Consider the following 12451-nt stretch of genomic DNA (forward strand, 5'->3'; position numbering starts at 1 on the left):
CCAAATACTGCGCACCCTATAGTAATGTACAGAGGAGAGAACCAAATACTGCAAACCCTATAGTAATGTACAGAGGAAAGAACCAAATACTGCAAACCCTATAGTAATGTACATAGGAAAGAACCAAATACTGCGCACCCTATAGTAATGTATAGAGAAAAACCAAATACTGCACACCCTATAGTAATGTACAGAGGAAAGAAACCAAATACTGCACACCCTATAGTAATCTATATAGAGGAAAGAACCAAATACTGCACACCCTATAGTAATGTACAGAGGAAAGAAACCAAATACTGCACACCCTATAGTAATGTATAGAGGAAAGAACCAAATACTGCAAACCCTATAGTAATGTATAGAGGAAAACCAAATACTGCACACCCTATAGTAATGTACAGAGGAAAGAACCAAATACTGCACACCCTATATTAATGTACAGAGGAAAGAACCAAATACTGCAAACCCTATAGTAATGTATAGAGGAAAACCAAATACTGCACACCCTATAGTAATGTACAGAGGAAAGAACCAAATACTGCACACCCTATATTAATGTACAGAGGAAAGAACCAAATACTGCAAACCCTATAGTAATGTACAAAGGAAAGAACCAAATACTGTACACCCTATAGTAATGTACAGAGGAAAGAACCAAATACTGCAAACCCTATAGTAATGTATAGAGGAAAACCAAATACTGCACACCCTATAGTAATGTACAGAGGAAAGAACCAAATACTGCACACCCTATATTAATGTACAGAGGAAAGAACCAAATACTGCACACCCTATAGTAATGTATAGAGGAAAGAACCAAATACTGCACACCCTATAGTAATGTATAGAGGAAAGAACCAAATACTGCAAACCCTATAGTAATGTATAGAGGAAAACCAAATACTGCACACCCTATAGTAATGTACAGAGGAAAGAACCAAATACTGCACACCCTATATTAATGTACAGAGGAAAGAACCAAATACTGCAAACCCTATAGTAATGTATAGAGGAAAACCAAATACTGCACACCCTATAGTAATGTACAGAGGAAAGAACCAAATACTGCACACCCTATATTAATGTACAGAGGAAAGAACCAAATACTGCAAACCCTATAGTAATGTACAAAGGAAAGAACCAAATACTGTACACCCTATAGTAATGTATAGAGGAAAGAACCAAATACTGCACACCCTATAGTAATGTACAGAGGAAAGAACCAAATACTGCACACCCTATAGTAATGTACAGAGGAAAGAACCAAATACTGCAAACCCTATAGTAATGTATAGAGGAAAGCCAAATACTGCACTCCCTATAGTAATGTATATAGAGGAAAGAACCAAATACTACACACCCTAAAGTAATGTACAGAGGAAAGAACCAAATACTGCACACGTTATGGTAATGTATAGAGGAAAGAACCAAATACTGCACACCCTATAGTAATGTACAGAGGAAAGAACAAAATACTGCAAACCCTATAGTAATGTACAGAGGAGAGAACCAAATACTGCAAACCCTATAGTAATCTATATAGAGGAAAGAACCAAATACTGCACACCCTATAGTAATGTACAGAGGAAAGAACCAAATACTGCAAACCCTATAGTAATGTACAGAGGAGAGAACCAAATACTGCAAACCCTATAGTAATGTACAGAGGAAAGAACAAAATACTGCAAACCCTATAGTAATGTACAGAGGAAAGAACCAAATACTGCAAACCCTATAGTAATGTACAGAGGAAAGAACCAAATACTGCAAACCCTATAGTAATGTACATAGGAAAGAACCAAATACTGCGCACCCTATAGTAATGTATAGAGAAAAACCAAATACTGCACACCCTATAGTAATGTACAGAGGAAAGAAACCAAATACTGCACACCCTATAGTAATCTATATAGAGGAAAGAACCAAATACTGCACACCCTATAGTAATGTACAGAGGAAAGAAACCAAATACTGCACACCCTATATTAATGTACAGAGGAAAGAACCAAATACTGCAAACCCTATAGTAATGTATAGAGGAAAACCAAATACTGCACACCCTATAGTAATGTACAGAGGAAAGAACCAAATACTGCACACCCTATATTAATGTACAGAGGAAAGAACCAAATACTGCAAACCCTATAGTAATGTACAAAGGAAAGAACCAAATACTGTACACCCTATAGTAATGTATAGAGGAAAGAACCAAATACTGCACACCCTATAGTAATGTACAGAGGAAAGAACCAAATAGTGCACACCCTATAGTAATGTACAGAGGAAAGAACCAAATACTGCAAACCCTATAGTAATGTAAAGAGGAAAACCAAATACTGCACTCCCTATAGTAATGTATATAGAGGAAAGAACCAAATACTACACACCCTAAAGTAATGTACAGAGGAAAGAACCAAATACTGCACACCCTATAGTAATGTACAGAGGAAAGAACCAAATACTGCACACCTTTGGTAATGTATAGAGGAAAACCAAATACTGCACACCCTATAGTAAAGTATATCTGGAGTGATTGGGGAAAATTCGGAGATTGTGACGCAAAGGACCTTTGCAGCGCAATCTGTGCCAGAAATATGCCTTATATAGGCTTATTTTAGCCATATTTCTGTTTAACAGATCCAGCCTTATTAAGACCGGTGTTTTAGACTTAATAAATATGCCCCTAAATGCTTCATACCCATCCGTAATGAATAGAGGAGATGATAAAAAGTGCATTATATGTATCACGAAAATTCTCCATCCTCTCTATCTTTTTGTACATAGGAGGCAGTATTATAGTAGTTATATTCTTGTACATAGGAGCAGTATTATACTAGTTATAATCTTGTACATAGGAGCAGTATTATAGTTATATTCTTGCACATAGGAGCAGTATTATAGTAGTTATAGTCTTGTACATAGGACCAGTATTAAAATAGTTATATTCTTGTACATAGGGGCAGTATTATAGTAGTTATATTCTTGTACATAGGAGCAGTATTATAGTAGTTATAGTCTTGTACATAGGAGCAGTATTAAAATAGTTATATTCTTGTACACAGGAGCAGTATTATAGTAGTTATATTCTTGTACATAGGAGGCAGTATTATAGTAGTTATATTCTTGTACATAGGAGGCAGTATTATAGTAGTTATATTCTTGTACATAGGAGCAGTATTATAGTAGTTATATTCTTGTACATAGGAGGCAGTATTATAGTAGTTATATTCTTGTACATAGGAGCAGTATTATAGTAGTTATATTCTTGTACATAGGAGACAGTATTATAGTAGTTATATTCTTGTACATAGGAGGCAGTATTATAGTAGTTATATTCTTGTACATAGGAGCAGTATTATAGTAGTTATATTCTTGTACATAGGAGGCAGTATTATAGTAGTTATATTCTTGTACATAGGAGGCAGTATTATAGTAGTTATATTCTTGTACATAGGAGCAGTATTATAGTAGTTATATTCTTATACATAGGAGCAGTATTATAGTAGTTATATTCTTGTACATAGGAGACAGTATTATAGTAGTTATATTCTTGTACATAGGAGGCAGTATTATAGTAGTTATATTCTTGTACATAGGAGCAGTATTATAGTAGTTATATTCTTGTACATAGGAGGCAGTATTATAGTAGTTATATTCTTGTACATAGGAGGCAGTATTATAGTAGTTATATTCTTGTACATAGGAGCAGTATTATAGTAGTTATATTCTTGTACATAGGAGCAGTATTATTGTAGTTATATTCTTGTACATAGGAGCAGTATTATAGTAGTTATATTCTTGTACATAGGAGGCAGTATTAAAGTAGTTACCGTATTGTCACAACCAGACAGCTGAGAAGTTCCTCCCCATAATGCAGTAGTGTGCGGCTTATACAACTTCCTGGAGTGTGTGTGCATGCTGTTCCTATTTCCCAGTCCTCTGCAAGATAAGTGCTGTTCCTTTATTTGTGATTTTCTGTCTGCTGGATTTCAGGAGACCCTGACTCCCTCCGTGTCTAGTGTAGGGAGCCGGTGGCCGTGTCCCCTCACTATTGTAGGGTCTTCAGGTATTAGATAGCCGAGGTACGTGGATATGCGCCCATCCACCTTTGGGGTGTTTCGCATAGGCTGAGCAGTCAGGGAGAGTGGCAGGTCTCATGCAGGGGTCTCCCTTTTGTTCCTTAGTTGTGGATCCAGTGAGTCAGTGATTATATTGCATTGTCTTGTTTCCTGTACACCATCCGTGACATTATAAGCCACCAAAACGGTCTCAAGCATGGATCCAGTTTCACTTTTGGCTGAACGCTTCCAGGGTCTTTCATTGGAGGTAGCTGATCTCCGTAAGACCGTTTCTCAGTTTCAAGTGACCGGTTCAGCTTGCGTTCATGGAGTTTGTTCTGAGCCTAAGATCTCGCTCCCGGATACGTTCTCCGGGGGTAGTGAGAATTTTGTGCGTTTTAGAGAGGCTTGCAAACTCCATTTTCGCCTACTTCCCCATTCCTCTGGTGATGAGGAACGGAGGGTGGGGATCATTATATCGCTGCTCAGGGGTAACGCTCAGTCCTGGGCCTTTTCGCTGCCGGAGGGGGCACGGCCCCTCCGTTCAGTGGATGAATTCTTTTTAGCCCTGGGTCAGATATATGATGATCCGGATCGTATTGCTCTGGCTGAATCTAGACTACGTCTGTTATGCCAGGGTAAACAATCCGCAGAGATATACTGCTCAGAATTTCGGAGATGGGCAGCTGATACTGGTTGGAATGATGCTGCACTCCGAAGTCAATTTTGCCATGGTCTTTCAGAGGGATTGAAAGATGCATTTGCCTTTCATGAGAGGCCTATCTCCTTGGACTCTGCTATGTCTCAGGCCGTTCGTATTGACAGGCGTCTTAGAGAGAGAGGAGAGATCTCTCCTTCCTGTCATACTCAGTCCCGGGACAGTGCAGCGGTCTCATTCGGTGCACAGGGGTCTCAGTCGCTGTCAGCCCCTTCTGAGCAGGAGCCCATGCAGCTGGGGTTGATTGCCTCTGACAATAGAAGATTCAGCCCGCATGGGAGGGTTTGTTTTTGTTGTGGAGGTATTAATCATTTGGCAAATGTTTGTCCCTCTAGGAGATTCAGGCAGTTTTCTGGGAGTAATAAAGAAACAAAAAGGAAAAAATCTTTTAAAAATGTTCCGTCTGTTACTATTGGCAGGGTTGAGGCGGAAATTGAAGGTTTTCCGTTTGCTTGTAGTTCCCGTTTTGTCCTGCCTGCTAGGGTGGCGCTAGAGAGCAAGAGCATTTTTTGTGAGATTTTTGTAGATAGTGGAGCAGCTGTCAATCTCATTGATAATCAATTTGCAATAACTCATGGTTTCCAGGTATGCACTTTGGGAAAGGATATTCCTGTTTTTGCTATTGATTCAGCTCCACTTTCTCAGAAATCATTAAAGGGCATAGTTCACAATATCCGTTTAATTGTGAGTGATGCTCATGTTGAGGATGTGTCATGTTTCGTCCTTAGCGGTTTGCCTACTCCTCTAGTGTTGGGGCTACCCTGGCTCACTAAACATAACCCCACCATTGATTGGCAAGCGAGGCAAATAAATGGTTGGAGTGACTTTTGCAGAGAGAATTGCCTCATGACATCCGTTTCTGAGGTTTCTACTAAGACTGTACCACCTTTCCTCTCTGAATTTTCGGATGTCTTCTCTGAGAGTGGAGTTCAGGATTTGCCCCCGCACAGGGAGTACGATTGCCCTATTAATCTCATCCCAGGCGCCAAGCTGCCTAAATCTCGTTTATACAATCTTTCCCAACCTGAGAGGGTCGCTATGCGTGCTTATATCTCTGAGAGTCTGAGAAAGGGACACATCCGACCCTCGAAGTCACCTGTTGCCGCTGGTTTTTTCTTTGTTAAGAAAAAAGATGGTTCTTTAAGACCTTGTCTGGATTTCAGGGAGCTGAACAGTATCACTATTCGTGACCCTTATCCGCTTCCTCTGATCCCGGACCTGTTTAACCAGGTTGTTGGGGCTAAAGTCTTTTCCAAATTAGACCTAAGAGGGGCATACAACCTGGTCAGGGTCAGAGAAGGAGACGAATGGAAGACGGCTTTCAATACCCCTGAGGGCCATTTTGAGAATTTGGTTATGCCTTTTGGTTTGATGAATGCCCCAGCCGTTTTTCAGCATTTCGTGAACAGCATTTTTTATCATTTAATGGGAAAATTTGTATTAGTGTATTTGGATGACATTTTGATTTTTTCTCCTGATTTCAAGACTCATAAGGAACACTTACGTCAGGTCTTGCTCATCCTGCGGGAGAATAAATTATACGCGAAACTGGAAAAATGTGTGTTTGTGGTTCCAGAAATTCAATTTCTGGGGTTTCTTCTCTCCGCTTCTGGTTTTCGCATGGACCCCGAGAAGGTCCGCGCTGTGCTTGAGTGGGAGCTTCCTGAGATTTAGAAGGCGCTGATGCGTTTTTTGGGCTTTGCCAATTATTACAGGAAATTTATTTTGAATTATTCCTCTGTTGTTAAACCACTCACTGATATGACCAGAAAGGGGGTAGATTTTTTTTCCTGGTCGGTAGAGGCGCATAAGGCCTTTTCTAATATCAAGGAGAGTTTTGCTTCCGCTCCCATCCTGGTACAACCTGATATTTCGTTACCCTTCATAGTTGAGGTTGATGCTTCTGAGGTAGGGGTGGGTGCGGTCTTGTCTCACGGTTCCTCTCCTGCCAAATGGCAACCATGTGCCTTTTTCTCGAAGAAACTCTCCTCCGCAGAGAGAAATTATGATGTGGGAGATAGGGAATTGTTGGCCATCAAGTTGGCTTTTGAGGAATGGCGCCATTGGCTAGAGGGAGCCAGACACCCTATTACCGTGTTTACTGACCATAAAAATCTGGCCTACTTGGAGTCAGCCAGGCGTCTGAACCCGAGACAGGCCAGATGGTCTTTGTTCTTTTCAAGGTTTAATTTTGTTGTCACGTTCCGCCCTGGGGTTAAGAATGTGAAGGCAGATGCCCTGTCACGTTGTTTTCCGGGAGGTGGGAATTTTGAAGACCCGGGTCCCATTTTGGCTGAAGGTGTGGTGGTCTCTGCTCTTTTTCCTGAATTGGAGGCAGAGGTGCAGGCAGCCCAGTCAGAGGCTCCTGATCTTTGTCCTCCTGGGAGGTTGTTTGTGCCTCTCGCTTTGAGACACAAGATTTTTAAGGAACACCACCCGGGGGCAAGAGCCACACTGGATCTCATCGCTCAGAGATTCTGGTGGCCTGCGCTTCGTAAGTCGGTTGAGGGTTTTGTGGCAGCTTGCGAGACTTGCGCTCGTGCCAAAGTCCCTCATTCACGGCCATCAGGTCCTCTCCTTCCCTTACCCATTCCTTCCCGTCCTTGGACACATCTGTCCATGGACTTCATAACGGACTTGACTCGTTCCTCGGGGAAGACTGTGATTCTGGTGGTGGTGGACCGTTTTAGCAAAATGGTGCATTTCATCCCTTTTCCTGGTTTGCCCAATGCTAAGACGCTGGCGCAGGCATTTATTGACCACATTGTCAAATTGCATGGTATTCCTTCAGACATAGTCTCTGATAGGGGCACGCAGTTTGTTTCCAGATTCTGGAAGGCTTTCTGTTTTCGCTTGGGGGTTCGCTTGTCATTCTCTTCTGCTTTCCACCCGCATTCGAATGGCCAGACAGAGCGCGTCAATCAGAATCTGAAGACATATCTGCGCTGTTTTGTGGCGGAGAATCAGGAGGATTGGTGTTTTTTTTTGTCCCTTGCTGAGTTTATTTTAAATAACCGTCGTCAGGAGTCCTCTGATAAGTCACCATTTTTTGGTGCATATGGGTTTCATCCGCAGTTTGGGACTTTCTCGGGAGAGGGGTCTTCTGGTTTACCTGATGAGGACAGATTCTCCTCGTCTTTGTCATCTATTTGGCAAAAGATTCAGGATAATCTAAAGAGCATGAGTGAGAGATATAAGCGTGTGGCAGATAAGAGACGTGTGCCTGGTTCGGACCTGAATGTTGGTGATCTGGTGTGGTTGTCTACCAAAAATATCAAATTGAAGGTTCCCTCCTGGAAGTTGGGTCCTAGGTTTATTGGGCCTTACAAGATCCTGTCTGTCATCAATCCTGTTGCCTACCGTCTTGATCTTCCTCAGACTTGGAAGATCCATAATGTTTTTCATAAGTCCTTATTGAAACCTTATGTTTAACCTATTGTACCCTCGCCTTTGCCTCCTCCTCCGATTATGGTTGATGGAAATCTTGAATTTCAGGTCTCTAGGATTGTGGATTCTCGTCTTGTCCGCGGTTCCCTCCAGTACCTCGTTCATTGGGAGGGTTATGGTCCTGAGGAGAGGATGTGGGTCCCAGTGACGGACATTAAGGCCACTCGTCTCATCAGGGCTTTCCATAGGTCCCATCCTGAGAAGGTGGGCTCTGAGTGTCCGGAGTCCACTCGTAGAGGGAGGGGTACTGTCACAACCAGACAGCTGAGAAGCTCTGACAGGAGCCTTCCAGATCCTCCTCCTTGAGTTTCTTTGTTTTGGTTTCAGTTCCTCATCTCGTTAGTCTATCTCAGCTGTCATGCAGTTGGACTGATTGCTTCCCTTTAAGTTCCTCCCCATAATGCAGTAGTGTGCGGCTTATACAACTTCCTGGAGTGTGTGTGCATGCTGTTCCTATTTCCCAGTCCTCTGCAAGATAAGTGCTGTTCCTTTATTTGTGATTTTCTGTCTGCTGGATTTCAGGAGACCCTGACTCCCTCCGTGTCTAGTGTAGGGAGTCGGTGGCCGTGTCCCCTCACTATTGTAGGGTCTTCAGGTATTAGATAGCCGAGGTACGTGGATATGCGCCCATCCACCTTTGGGGTGTTCGCATAGGCTGAGCAGTCAGGGAGAGTACCAGGTCTCATGCAGGGGTCTCCCTTTTGTTCCTTAGTTGTGCATCCAGTGAGTCAGTGATTATATTGCATTGTCTTGTTTCCTGTACACCATCCGTGACACGTATATTCTTGTACATAGGATGCAATTTTTATTGTAAAAACCAAACAAAATACAATTAAATGAAACAAAAATTCTCAATCAGTTCAAAACAAAAATCACATTCAGGGAACATGCAATGATTTCTCCACTACAGAATCCACAATTAATTTTTTAACTTAAAGAGTCCATGCTTGTTGAACAAAAAATAAATAAGTACATAAATATATAAAATAATACAAACTGAAAAATGAGACAATCATTTTTAATCCAGAGATACATTTCTCCATAGTGTTTTTTTTTGTTATGGGTCCTACTTATCTCCAATGACCTTACCCACCAGTATAGACAGTATTTGGCTGATTGCGGTCGTGTGTTGGAAGGCCTCGCTGTGCAGGGACACCCGGGTTCTTGCATGCCAATGATAGTATTTAATGGTGGATATTATCACATACATTGTACCCCTGTCGATATTACCATTAGTCGATGGAACACCATAGATAATCTCAGGATATTTCAGGGACTGCAACCTTGAGATCTTTAAGCTTTTAGACACTTCCCTCCATATCTTCCTCCCTCCCCTGCACTCAGCTATGAAATTATCCATTGTCTCTTCTTCCGGACATCCCAGGGGACACTTTCTATCTGACTGAGATAGGTACTTTAAATTGACCCTGACAAAGAGCCTCCCATGTAGTGACAGCCAGGCAATGTAATACAGTTTAGCGGGGAGTCACTTCCAATTGAGGAACCTGAGAATTTCCTGCATTGTGGTGGTCGGACAGTCGGACAAGTGGAGAGCAAAAGAAATCCCTACATTTCTTAAAGTACAGGTCTTGTCTTACTCCCTATGAACGACTTCTCTAGCCTCCACTTCCTAACACACTTTAGGGCATAGTCCAGATACTGGGGGAGGTAGTCCTGCGTAAATCTCCTCCTCTTGAGACTGCCTCCTTGCACCCAAGACTCTGCAAAAGGCAATATCCAGTCCCTGACACTATTCACCCACAGAGGACGATTCTTTGAGTCCAAGTCACCAAAATTTACTTTTAGAAACATGGAGTCAAAAAAGACCCTTGGATTTATCATATCCAGCCCAACCTCTCTCCTCTGCAGATACATTATACCCCTCTTTATCAGGTTCAACCTGTTCCCCCATAACATTTGGAAGAACAGGATAAGAGCCTAGCCGAGAAAGATTCTGGCAAAGGGAAAATGACAGAGACATATAAGAAGACAGGGACCAGGTAAGTCTTCAACATTTTAACCCTTTCTCTATAGGTCAGCTTCCAGTTCTTCCATCGCTGAACCTTTGCATTTCCGGCTTCCAATTTCTCTTCCCAATTTATCCTGGCATTATCATCCCTCCCAAATTTAACCCCTAAGATCTTAATATGGGTGGAGGCTTTCTCAAATTGTGGCTGATCAAAGTCTGGATCAGAATTCAGTGTCCAGAAAGCTTGACTCTTTTCAAGGTTGACCAGAAACCCTGAGGCCTCCGAGTAGCTTCTGATGGCTGCAGACAACATCTGCACCTCACGAGGCTCAGATATCATTACAGTCACATCATCTGCTTAGGCATCAACTCTCAGAGGCAAGCAGTGTGGGAACCGGCACCTCCTGAAAAATCACACTCTTGCAGTGACCTCAGGAATGGGTCTAAGGCAAACACATACAGCAGTGGACTCAACGGGCAACCCTGTCTCACCCCTGCCTCAACCCTGAATGTGTCACCCTGCCAACCATTGACCAGAGGAAAGCGCTCTGCCTCTCTGTACAAGGTTTTCAGCCAATCAATAAATTGTCCCGGAATACCGTACTTTGACAAAGGGACCCATAGATACTCATGGTCTACTCTGTCGAAGGCTTTAGCCTGGTCAAGACCTACAACATATCTCCCACACCTCAGAGCTTTACATCTCTCAAACATCTCTTTTATCGAGATGACTGCTCCAGAGATGTTCCGCCCTTTCACTGTGACGAACTGACAGCCTGCCAACAGTGCCCGGGACAAACAGACTAAGGTAGAGAAAATAATTTTTGATAGAATCTTCCTCTCGATATTCAAGAGGGCAATCGGCCTCCAGTTCTTGATGTCACTAGGCTCCTTACCTTTAGACAGCAGAATTAACGAGGACACCCTCATGGATGATCAGGTGATTTTCTAGACAATTTTTGTACACATCCACGAGGATTGGAGCTAAGTGGTCTCTGAATTTCTTTCATAAAATTCTGCTGTAATACTATCGGGACCTCGTGCCTTCTTCAGATGTAATTTATCAATGGCCACTTTAACCTCCTCCACCGTCAATTCTGCTGTTAAAGGAGAAAAGTCCAAAACATTAGTGTCAGCTCCTGGAGTTGCCTCCAAAAATTGAGTCATCTTCTCTTTATCCAAAACCTTCTTCTGAAACAAGTCAGCGTAGTAAGATCTCACCACCCCAGGATACACTCCCGAGATTCCTGCAAAATGTCCTGGGAGTCAGTGAGACCTGTGACCACTTTGTTGGCAACACACACTCGGCAGTTCTCAAAGGGATCAGGTGACCCTAAGGGCATATAATCCCACTCAAGAACGAGGGAGGTGTACCTGCTGTACTGATACTGCCCTATTTCAGACTTCAGTCGGTCAATTTTTTGTTGGTCCCACCCATCTGCCGAATACAGTGACTCCAATTCTTTCCGCAGCTTGAGGTACTGGCTGTACTTACTCTTCCATTTTTTAAAAGACAGTCTTTTTAAGAGGGATCTGATCTCATCCTTGACGTCCTCCCACCAGTCAGCCATGTTGTCATAAAAATCTGTTCTCTCTAGCTGACCCTGAAGAAGGGAGTGGATGCAGCTCTGGACATAAGGATCATCCAAGAGACTATAGTTACATTTCCATAACCCTCTCCCGAACAGAAAGACAAGGCCAGGTGGTCAGAATAAGGAACTACTTTCTCCCTCCTCTAACTGATGTTTTCAGAAGGACTCACCAGAGCTAAGTCTATCCAACTGCTTATGCCAGCACAAGAATAGGTAAATTTTGGCTTTCTACCACCACACGCAAACACATCGGACAGCCCAGCCTGAAGAATCATTCTGTTTAGGACCTTAGAGTCTCTAGTAAGGGGTCTGCCAGTAGGTCTGTCACCTAGCATTAAAATCCCCTGCCATGACCACAGGAACAGATGTGAACAGGTATGGCTTAACCTAATTAAAAAGGTCAATCCTCTCAGTCACTGTCTGCGGACCATAGATATTAATGAGCCGGAGCCTTCTACCTCGGATAGCATCCTCCAAGACTAGACCCCTTTCCATCCAAACCTCCGTTAATCCATGTATGGTCACATCACTGGTGTTAAAGAGTCTGGAGACCCTGGCATATGGTTCCACAGCCAGTGACCAGAAGGAAGGACCAGACCACCATTCTCTCTCTGCCTCTCGTACAAGTCCCAATGTATTTACATGGGTCTCCTGCAAGAAGAAGACA

This window comes from Bufo bufo, chromosome 6 (genome assembly GCF_905171765.1).
Source record: "Bufo bufo chromosome 6, aBufBuf1.1, whole genome shotgun sequence".
NCBI classification, from domain to species: domain Eukaryota; kingdom Metazoa; phylum Chordata; class Amphibia; order Anura; family Bufonidae; genus Bufo; species Bufo bufo.